Source organism: Rhinoraja longicauda, chromosome 1, assembly GCF_053455715.1.
Source record: "Rhinoraja longicauda isolate Sanriku21f chromosome 1, sRhiLon1.1, whole genome shotgun sequence".
NCBI lineage: Eukaryota > Metazoa > Chordata > Chondrichthyes > Rajiformes > Arhynchobatidae > Rhinoraja > Rhinoraja longicauda.
Genome location: NC_135953.1, coordinates 127,194,153 through 127,206,516, shown reverse-complemented (window position 1 = coordinate 127,206,516; position 12,364 = coordinate 127,194,153).

Sequence of the window (12,364 nt, the reverse complement as noted above, 5' to 3'; positions counted from 1 at the left end):
TACAGGTTTGCAGGTTAATCGTCTTCTGTATATTGTAATTTGTCCCGAGTGTGTAGAATAATGCAAAGGTACGGTGTGATCGCTGGTAGGCAGGGACTCGGTGGGCCAAGGGGACCGTTTCCACATTGTATGTCTAAAGTCTAAAACATCCTGGATCCAGACAGTGAGACCCTCATGGTGCCAGTGCCTTGTGCGATGGAATTAGGCCACAAGTGTGGACCAGGGAAAATACTGCCACAAAGTGCTCCCACTTTTACTCTCCTTCAAGCCTCTGGAACTCTTTTAAATGTTCGAGCCATCCGGAAACATACAAAAATTGTTAAATATTAAAATAAATGATTACATTTCAAATGCTATAAATAAATCTTATTGAAGCATATAAGATTATTAAGGGATTGGACACGCTAGAGGCGGGAAACATGTTCTCGATGTTGGGGGAGTCCAGAACCAGGGGCCACAGTTTAAGAATAAGGGGTAGGCCATTTAGAACGGAGATGAGAACAAAACTTTTTCACTCAGAGAGTTGTAAATCTGTGGAATTCTCTGCCTCAGAAGGAAGTGGAGGCCAATTCTCTGGATGCTTTCAAGAGAGAGTTAGACAGAGCTCTTAATGATAGCGGAGTCAGGGGGTATGGGGAGAGGGCAGGAACGGGGTACTGATTGTGGATGATCAGCCACGATCACATTGAACGGCGGTGCCTGCTCGAAGGGCCAAATGGCCTACTCCTGCACCTATTGTCTATTGTCTATTGTCTATAAAAGAATCAGCTAAATTCACCAAAAATATTGATAAATAATTAAATGATATAGTAAACATAAATAGCTGAAAATTGTGTAATTTACCTTACTCTTAGCATCGTCTGCATAATCATCAAAATTACATTCAGATAAATGGGTGTAAGATTAATAAGCAAATTTCCCAACTTGATTGCTGCAGAATTAGGAATCGTTCTCCTAACTTTGTTGTTAAGTTACCTTCATTGTTCAACTGCTGTAGTATCCCAACAAGTTTGTGTTTCCATCATTGGACTCGGTGCTGGGTGAAGTGGCGGACGTATTGACAGGTTCACTGATTGGTATCCAAGAGAAAAGTTGGAGATTTTGTGTTCAGAAATTCATGTTTTTAAATCGTGAACTTGTTGCAATTTGTAGGATTGAATATCAATTGTTCGTCATTGAACCACTTGCATTTCTCCGTTCAATTCAGCTTAAATAGCTGTCTAAATGGCTGGAGGCTCCAAGGTTGATTAATTTTACCTGACCTAATCAATTACAAATAATTGAATTGTTGACATCTCTAATGCTCTTGGTGAATCTAAGGTTGAGTGCATGTCCTAGCTTGAATTATCTATTCTGAACCTGTATGGTGGCCGGTCACTCTAATTGACTCAGTAGCGTCAAAGAACTAGTGTTTTTTTAGCCATGAAAAGCTGTCTGCTGATTTATATATATATATGTGTGTGTGTATATGTGTATGTATATATATATATATATATATATATATATTTATATATATATTGAAGGCACAGTTTACATTGCTTCTTGATTCTCACTGATTCATGCAAAAACAATGGCCTTTTGGGAAACCTACTGGTGGACGGAATAAGTAACAGCAGAGAAAGAAATCAAAATAAACTGGGCAAGACTACTGTGTAAGAAGGAACTGCAGATGCTGGTTTAAACCGAAGATGGACACAAAATGAAGATGGACACACTGGAGTAACTCAGTGGGACAGGCAGCACTTCTGGAGAGAAGGAAAGGGTGACATTTCGGATCGAGACCCTTTCTTCAGACTGCAGATTAGATGCAAGACAACTGATGGCTCACCTTCCAATGTTAGAAGAACAATTCGAGACATCCTAAAGAATATTGTTTGCCTTGCTTTGAGACTTTGCAGTGGTGTGCTCTTTGCATCATGTACATGTAGATGTACAGGTGTATGTTCAGTCCATTCTTCCGCCATTTAAGTGGTGAAAAAATTGTTTTTGTGCTCGATATCGTGCATATGGAAAATCCACGCACACAATTTCAGTGCCACGAAATGGGAGAATGTCCAATCTACTGCCAAATGAACGAAAGTGCAGCGTCTTCAAGGTGAACGGTGTGGTGCAGCTGGATATCCTGCAACAAATCATATTTTAAAAAACGATTGGTCATGCAGCATCACTGGAGACAAGGAATAAGTGACAATTCAGGTCAAGACCCTTCTTCAGACAGACCAGAAACATCACCCATTTCTTTTTTTCTGGAGACGCTACCTAACCCATTGAGTTACTCCGGCACATTGTGTCTAGCTTCCATGCAAACCAGCATCTGCAGTGTCTTTCTGCACAAAACAAAACAAAGCAATTGATTGGTATATAATGGAATTTCCTGCAGAAACATTGCAGGCCTGCATGAAAAGTCCCAGGGGCTGAGAAAACGCCAGGTTCTGGGTGATAACAAATCACTTGTTGCAACAAATCACAGTGCCTGCTATCAGTGGCCTCAGTCACAGTGTGACTGATACCTGATTAGCAGAATGGCAACTCCTCTGCATTTTGCAAACATTTTTATGTTTCATTTATCACATGCCTTGCCATCTTCCATCATGTTGCCTGTTTTAAGAATGAATTATAACAATGTTAGCATTTCGTATCTTGACATCAGTGGGTGAGGAGTGAGTGAATAAGTGGCCAATATTAGCTTGATGATTACATTGTGTTTGCTCCTACTTTAGCCTCCAATCACCAGCTACTAACAGCGGCTATAAACAAAGATCTGCAAGTAAGCCTCTAATCTTAAAGTCAACTGAAATAATCTGATTCTGTGATATGAGCATGAATGAAATACCATTTATACTACAATAACAAACTATTCAACATACTAACAGCTATGTGTGTGGATGCATTTGGCAAGAGTCTGAAAAGTCCTAATCCCTTAACAATATAAAAGCCATAGTGATAATCTCTTGCAGGGGTTGTTCTAATTGATCTGTTTATATAAAGTTCGGTCTAGGCGGGAAGGTGTGATTCATCAGTGCCACGTGAAGGTCGCCATATCAGCTATTAAGAGAATCATTAGCTGCGTGGAGCCAAAAGATTCCAGGCATTCCACAGATCTACGTTAACTAAACAGAAACCACAGAAGGAGGATGTTAACTCCATGGTTTTCTCAAAACATTTTCATAAAAACATAGAAAACAGAGAAAAATAGGTAGGTCATTCAACCAGCACCGCCATTCAATATGACAATGGCTGATCATCTCAAAAATCAGTACTCCGCTCCTGCTTTCTCTCCATTCTCTTCAACTTGATTCAAAGTGACAATCCAGGTGGCGATGACAAGTGCTCTTTTTAAATAAAAATCTAAATTTTATGAATGACTTTTAGTTTGGTAAATATTCCAGATGAGCAATATGACAAAAGATGAGAAACAAAACTGGATGGAGTCGAATAATCCATCTTTTTGCTTTATCTCACTCTCCACCGAGTTTTTTTTTTAAAGCTCCTGTTGACAGTGGGTCTTCCAGCCCCACTATTCCTCCCACTGTCACAATGTAAAAAGCAGGGTCTCGACCCGAAACGTCACCCATCCCTTCTCTCCAGAGATGCTGCCTGTCCCTCTGAGTTACTCCAGCACTTTGTGTCTATCTTCAGTTTAAACCAATAGCTGCAGTTCCTTCCTACACAATATATGCCTGACTTTTACCCTGTAAAAGTGTTTCCCTGGAGGCAGATGCTGATTAAAGCTCTATCTCGGGAGACCTGACAATAATAATCTAATATCAATATCAATACCATGCATTAAATATAGGAACGAAGAGGGGGAGCAAAGTTAAACGATAATTTCATTACATTAGCAGTCGATTACACAGAATTGAAAGCCATTATTCTTGTTGAACTATGCCTCTGATCCCTTGCCAACCTTGTGAACATGAACTTTCTTTCCTTTTGACAGAGGATGGATAGGCGGGGACTATTTTCTTTGGCTATCGGAGGCTGAGGGGTGATCGCATTGAAGTGTACAAAATCATAATGGCATGGATGAAGTGAACACACACAGAGTAGAGGATTCACAAACTAGAGCGCATTGGATTAAGGTGAAAGGGGAGAGATTAAAGAGTGACCCGAAGGGCAATTGTTTCACTCAGAGGGCACTCCGTATCTGGAATGAGCTGCCAGAGGAAGTTTTAGAAGTGGATGCAACTACGACTTTCAAAAAAATATTTTGACAGATGTATGAATCTTTAAGGGTTAAAGAGAATATGGGCCAAATGCAAACAAATGAGACGAGGTCTAGCCCAGAATGCCAACATGGTTGGCATGGACAGTTTGGATGGATGGGCTTGTTTGATTGTTGTATAACTCTCTGATTCCATGTGTCTATGACTCTTGTGCACTTTACAAACTTTGTTTTTAATTAATATTTTTTGTGCTGCATTTATCCAACATTGTGTTGTGTGATGTGAATATGATGTTAAATGATCAGGTTTAGGACAATATAACAGTTAAAAAATGGGGATTCATGAAATGTTCTAGGCCGGCGGCAGCAGCAACAGACTTGTATTCTACAACAACCTGCACATTTATAGCCTGATATACAGTAGGTTCACGCTTATAAGTTATAGGAGCAGAATTAGACCATGTGGCTCATCAAGTCTATTCTGCCATTCAATTATGGCTGATCTATCTTTCCCTCTCAACCTCATTCTCCTGCCTTCTCCCCATAACCTCTGACACTCCTCATAAGCCAAACTCTACCGATAAAGTCAATGTGAAGCATCGTGGAGGAGTGTGGTATAAATGCCCAGAACAATTACAGGATGTACCTGAAAAGGAGGGTCCAACCCATCAATTGCAACACATCGCTACATACATGCTGAAGACCATGGACAGAACTGATCAACCCCTTAATCAGACCTGGTGGTCGAGGGGTTGATTAGCTCTGTCCACGGCTTGTAAATTGTCCCTAATGTGTAGGATAGAACTAGTGTATGGATGATCGCTGGTCGGCATGGACTCGGTGGGCCGAAGGGCCTGTTTCCATGCTGTGTCTTTAAAATAAACTAAATGTACAGGTGGATGAAATAAGTTTAACTTGCCATCATTATGGACACAAACATTGTGGGCTGAAGGGCCCGTTCCTGTGCTGTACTGTTGTATATTCTATGTTTAGTTTAGTTTATACAGCGTGGACACAGGCCTTTCGGCCCACTGAGTCTGCACCGACCAGCGATCCCCGTACATTAGCACTATCCTACACACACTGGGGACAATTTTCATTTATACAAAGCCAATTAGCCTAAAAACCTGTACTTCTTTGAAGTGTGGGAGGAAACTGAAGATCTCGGAGAAAATCCACGTGGTCACGGGGAGAACGTACAAACTCCGCACAGACAGCACCCGTAGTCGGGATCGAACCCGGGTATCCGGCGCTGCAAGCGCTGTAAGGCAGCAACTCTACCGCTGTGCCACCATGCCACCTCTCGCAGCTCAAGCGAGAATCATACCCCTAGACCCCGGGGTATGCCCTATATATGCTTGAAGTGAGTCATTGGCAGGGTTTCTGTGTAGAATCTAGCTTACCAAGTTTTACTTATTTTCCCCAAACACCACACAATCTCAGCAAATGCATGCCAGCATGGAAAGGCTGCTTTGAACCCTGATGAACACTGAATCAATATTTGCCCTCATAGTCAGGCACTTATCTTTATTCCGCGGCTACCAGCCCCAGCTCATATTACTTGACTCCTTCCTAACTGTAGCTGGCTTATAACAGGGGCAGCGTCAGAACCTGCCTCAGTATTAGCACAACACGGTGCTGTCTCTTTACAGTTAGACATTTAAATGTTTGACGAGCAGAAACAATCATATTGTGGCCATTTGTTAAAGAAATAGTTGAGAAGAGATTGTTCAAGTCAAAGAGTCACAGAGCCATAGAGCATGGAAACAGGCCCATCTTTCCCACACTGAGAAACGGTGTGCTGATCTCCAACCCCAGCGTAACATAGGATACAAATCCTACTCCCTGGTAACTATCTAAAACTGAAATAGAGGATCTTAGCTACACCATTACAAACTGTGTCAGTCCCTCCTGCACAATATAACCAAACTCCATGCCTGCTTCAGTACGTTTGCCACTGAAATCTACATCATGTCTTTGTTTATATCCAGGTATGATTCTTCAAATGTATTTTTGACTGCTCGTATTTTACCCTCCATAAATTGAGGACATCCAAAACTCTTTTGACTCACACCAAGTTTTACCTTTGACACAGCTACTAGGGAGGAAGTGCTGCAATGGAACAATAGACAATAGACAATAGACAATAGGTGCAGGGGTAGGCCATTCGGCCCTTTGAGCCAGCACCACCATTCAATATGATCATGGCTGATCATTCTCAATCAATACCCCGTTCCTGCCTTCTCCCCATACCCCCCTGACTACACTATCCTTAAGACCTCTATCTAGCTCTCTCTTGAATGCATTCAGAGAATTGGCCTCCACTGCCTTCTGAGGCAGTGAATTCCACAGATTTACAACTCTCTGATTGAAAAAGTTTTTCCTCATCTCTGTTTTAAATGGCCTACCCCTTATTCTTAAACTGTGGCCCCTGGTTCTCGACTCCCCCAACATTGGGAACATGTTTCCTGCCTCTAACGTGTCCAATCCCTTAATAATCTTATATGTTTCGATAAGATCACCTCTCATCCTTCTAAATTCCAATGTATACAAGCCTAACAATATTACAATAATACAGTGAAAGGCTTGGATAGAGTGGATGTGGAGAGGATATTTCCACTAGTGGGAGAGTCTAGGACAAGAGGTCATAGCCTCAGAATTAAAGAATGTTCTTTTAGGAAGGAGATGAGGAGAAATTTCTTTCGTCAGAGGGTGATGAATCTGTGGAATTCTTTGCCACAGAAGACTGTGAAGGCCAAGTCAGTGGATTTTTTAAGGCAGAGATAGAAAGATTCTTGATTAGTACGGTTGTCAGAGGTTATGGGGAGAAGGTAGGAGAATGTGGTTAGGAGGGAGAGATAGATCAGCCACAATTGAATGGCAGATTAGACTTGATGGGCCGAATGGTCTAATTCTACGCCTGCATGACTTTATGACCTCATGACCTTATATTCCTGGACATTAAAGGCATGAAGCAGTAGTTAATGGCGTTTCCTTATCAGTATCTCCACCTTCAAATCTCTGAATCATTGGCAGCTAGATGCAGCTAGATGCAGCTCACCCTGCCATTTTGTTACATCTTTTCACCAGAACCACTGGTTTATATTAATCACTAATCAGCTTTCTGGGCACATGCCAGGAGTCATCTTTGGCATTCCAGTGTGATCCATAAAAGTTTATACAAATACTTCAATCCCCTGTTGGCCCTGATTGGCAATCAAGACTCATGACATCTGGCACAGCTGGTAGAGCTGCTCGGCTGACAGTGCAGGAGACCCAGGTTCAATCCTGACCTCGGGTGCTGTTTTCTGTGGAGTTTCCATGTTCTCCCTGTGACTGGGTGAGTTTCCTCAGGATGCTCCAGTTTCCCCCCACATCCCAAAGACGTGCGGATTTGTAGGTTGATTAGCCTCTGTAAATTTGCCCCTCGCGTGGAGGGAGAGAATGCGAAAGTAGGAAAACTTGGAATTAATGTGAACGGGTGATCAATAGTTGACGTGGATGTGGTCGGCCGAAGAGCCCGTTTCCATGCTGTGTCTCCAGGTAAGCTGAACTAAATCCAATTTACATGTACTGGATCATCTAACCCATCAACCATTGTTATGGAGATGACTGATGGCATTTGCCTTCTCTTTGGGTGGGAAGATGGATGCCTGAGCAGAAATGCCCACTGATCACTGGTCCTCCAACGTTCCAATCTGCCCAGGTGCCATTCAAGTCAGTCTCCTGTTGTGGTGCCAAGAACCCAAGAACCTTGGAACCTTGGAATCTCCTGGCTCTGGTTTAATGGATGGCCTGTGCTAATAGTGATCCAGGTTGTGCAGAGATATCTCAGTGCATCTGGTGGGGTGGGGGGAGGGAAGCGTGTGGTGGAGAGGGATAGGGCTTGGCTTACTTGGCCTACTCACAGTTTAAGAATAAGGGGTAGGCCATTTAGAACGGAGATGAGGAAGAACTTTTTCAGTCAGAGAGTGGTGAAGGTGTGGAATTCTCTGCCTCAGAAGGCAGTGGAGGCCAGTTCGTTGGATGCTTTCAAGAGAGAGCTGGATAGAGCTCTTAAGGATAGCGGAGTGAGGGGGTATGGGGAGAAGGCAGGAACGGGGTACTGATTGAGAGTGATCAGCCATGATCGCATTGAATGGTGGTGCTGGCTTGAAGGGCTGAATGGCCTACTCCTGCACCTATTGTCTATTGTCTATTGTCTATCCCGCGGTCTAGGCTTAAGCTCAGGGGTGACCGCGCTTTTGCGGTTGCAGCTCCTAGACTGTGGAACAGCATCCCTCTCCCCATCAGAACTGCCCCCTCCATCGACTCCTTTAAGTCCAGGCTCAAAACCTATTTCTACTCCCTAGCATTTGAGGCTCATTGAGGAGGCGCTGTGAACTGTTTGCGTGCTACTGTATGTTTCTTTTTTTTTCTTCCTTAGTACCTAATCATATGTACAGCACTTTGGTCAACGTGGGTTGTTTTTAAATATGCTATACAAATAAAATTGACTTGACTTGACTTGACTTACTTCTTTCAGATGGGCTGAAGCCCAATATGGAACTGTGATGGAAGGGAAATAAATTGGACTTTCTGGCAGAGTCATAGTGTCGTAGAGTCATACAGCGTGGAAACAGGTCCTTCGGCCCGAACTTCCCATGCCAACCAATATGCCCCATCTACATTAATCCTACCCTTTCGCATTTGGCCCAGATCCCGCTAAGCCTTTCCCATCCATGTACCTGTTGCTATAAATATTACATGTTGTTATAGTGCCCCCCTCAACTACCTCTTCTGGCAGCTCTCCTTTATTAATTACCAGATTTTATCTTGAATGATTCCTCTAGTTTCCTTCACCTGAAACATTAACTCTGCTCATCTTTCGATAGATTCTGTTTGACTGACTGAGTGTCTCCAGCATTTCTCTTTTTGTTTCTATGGTGACTGGGATTCAATTAATTTTCTTTATTAAGTTCCCACTTCCAGCCTATTTTCCAGAGTGGCTGCTGGCCCCTGCCACCGCCCTTGTGCCTTGGAGGGATGCTTACTGGACAGGACTGCCACAATGTGACCAAATGGCCTCACACTGGGGCGGCACTGTGGCTCAGCAGTAGAGTTGTCGCCTTTCATCGCTTGCAGCGCCGGAGACCCGGGTTCGATCCCGACTACGGGTGCTGTCTGTATGGAGTTTGTACGTTCTCCCCATGACCTGCGTGGGTATTCTCCGAGATCTTCGGTTTCCTCCCACACTCCAAAGACGTACAGGTTTGTTGGTTAATTGGCTTGGCAAAATATAAAAATTGTCCCTAATGTGTGTAGGGTGGTGTTAATGTACGGGAAATGCTGGTCGGCATGGAGCCGGTGGGCCGAAGGTTCTGTTTCCGTGCTGTATCTCTAAATAAACTAAACTAAACTAAGCTAAACTAAACTAAGCTAAACACTCACCTGCACCTCAAAAAAAAAGACACAGTGGAAGAACATCAGAAAAACCTTCCATGATTATCACCCGAGAAATGCGGGAAATTGCAACATGAGTGCAGACAATTGGTATTTTCACGGCATAGATTTTTGATTGGTAAGGGTGTAAAAAGTTATGAGGAGAAGGCAAGAGAATGGGGTTGAGAGGAAAAGATATATCTTTTTTTTAGAGATACAGCGCGGAAACAGGCCCTTCGGCCCACCGAGTCGGCGCCGCCCAGTGATCCCCGCACATTAACACTATCCGACACACACTAGGGACGATTTTTACATTTACCCAGTCAATTAACCTACATACCTGTACGTCTTTGGAGTATGGGAGGAAACCGAAGATCTCGGAGAAAACCCACGCAGGTCACGGGGAGAACGTACAAACTCTGTACAGACGGCGCCCATAGTCAGGAACGAACCTGAGTCTCCGGCGCTGCATTCTCTGTAAGGCAGCAACTCTACCGCTGCACCACCGTGCCACAGTGATATCAGCCATGATTGAATGGCAGAGTAAACTTGATGGGACGAATGGCCTAATTCTGCTCCTATAACTTATGAACTTATTACTGTAAAGTAATCCAGAAAAGATTTACAGATTTACACAATTAGACAAAAATTCACAGCAGTAATGGCCATTTTTATATGTTTCCTCGTGTGCAGTCTGTTGCTACTCTGGTGAATTTGCGCTTTTACAGGTACCAGTGACAGTGCAACAGGGTGTAATAGACTAATCTCCAAAGACCTGATGATTTTGTTACATTAGTCTGCCAGGGAACATTTAGCTTTGTGATAGTGGACAAAATACACTTAATTAAGTCAGAGATAGAACACAGAACAGTGCAGCACAGGAACAGGCCATTTGGTCCATAACTGCCGTGCTGAACATGATGATGAACATACGACTTATGAACTTGTAAGATTGCTCAGCTGGTCAATGAAATCAGGGTTCAGCAAAGATTAACTGCATGTGGAGCTCAACAAGACCGCAGAGAGAAATGTACGTTATGGCCATAACTGTGCAGCAAAATCTCAGTGAATGGAGAGCCAGGAGAGCCGGGAGATCCAGCCCAATGTGGCTGAGAATAGTGTGTATATGAAATAGATGTGCATTAATAATTTTATATGTAATTATTTACCTATTTTTCCTAACTGCCTATAATCATAGAGAGATATGGCATGCAAACAGACCCTTCCACCTTGCTGATATTAGGTCATAAGGTCATAAGTGATAGGAGTAGAATTAGGCCATTCGGCCCATCAAGTCTACTCCGCCATTCAATCATGGCTGATCTATCTCTCCCTCCTAACCCCATTCTCCTCCTATCTATCTCTGCTTTAAAAATATAGCCCTCTGTGCCAATGAATTCCACAAATTCATCACCCTTTGACTTGGTATTAGTTATTAAACATTGTCAGGTCACTCTGAAGTGTGGCACGTTTGAGAGTTGATAGAGACCATAAAATCAGCTACCCCGTGCGTCCCTGTATACAGGAGAATTCTAAATGTTGAAGAGGTTACAGAGATTGATGTACATGCACTTCAACTTTTCGGAGTTACATGTTTCAGAGTGCAGAAGGAGAAATCACTGAGTTCATTTACATCAGATATTGGGCAATGAAACTATAATCGAAGAAATGTGTGCTCATCTGATATCTATGATGAGGTCAAGTAAAGTCATTCATGATGCATCTGCAGTTATTTTCCTACACGCTTCTGATACCTTTGTATCCAAGAGGGTTTGGCAGAGTAAATGTTGAGTCAAAGTAGGCAAATGTCTACAATGGCTTGGCACTCGTCTGCCATAACTATTGGTGAAAAGTCCCCAGAAGCCATGCCAAATGCAGCAGAATCAAAGCTCATACCAAACTCCAGTCATTTCAATGGTTTGTGCATTGGGAACTAGGGAACGATGGGGAACAGTGATTCCAAATACAGCTCTGAAACCAACATTGTCACACATAGGGATAAGATAACACCAGCAAGCTATAAAGCAGCCCAATTGAATTGGATTATGCTGAAGTGAGTCAATCAATAGGATAATCAGCCCGTGTCTAAAATGATTAACCGGTAACAACCACTTGTATTCACTCATTGTAAACAACCTTCATATTTATCGGTTGCTCTCCTTACTAGGCCGAACTACCAGTTTCTATAACTTGATTTTTGTTCGGACTTCTGGGTCAGACAACATAGGAAGGTTTTGCGCAGAAATCTGTGCACCTATAAATAACTACAGATTTCTACTCCATGTAAATTAATGGATAGAAAATTATTTTATTTATAGAGATTGGAATCTTATGGTCAACGTTCCTTTAGCTGTGCTGCTCAAACAATCAAGGTAAAGCCAGCCGTCTGCCACTGTTGCGGGCTGGATGAGCCTGTGTACCACGTGTGCATGGAGTGTGTGAGGTTGCAGCCCCTGTTCCAATATCTAAAGGGGCTGCTCCTTGCCTTCTGGCTGCACTTCACACCCACCATCCTCATCTTTGCACACCCTGAGCGTAGGGGAGAGGGTAGAGCTGAAGATGTCGTGGTTGGGTTGCTCCTGGGCCTGGCCAAGCTGGCCATCCGCGAGTCACGGCGCCAGGCGGAAGGGGGCTCTGCCCCTTTTCCGGGGTTTCGCCTGTGCTCGGGTGGTGTTAGAGAGCGACTACGCACTGTCCACAGCCACCCTGGGGGATTTCTGTGTCGCTGGGCATAGCGTGGGGGTGGAATGTATTCTTGACAAGGATTGTGACATAGTT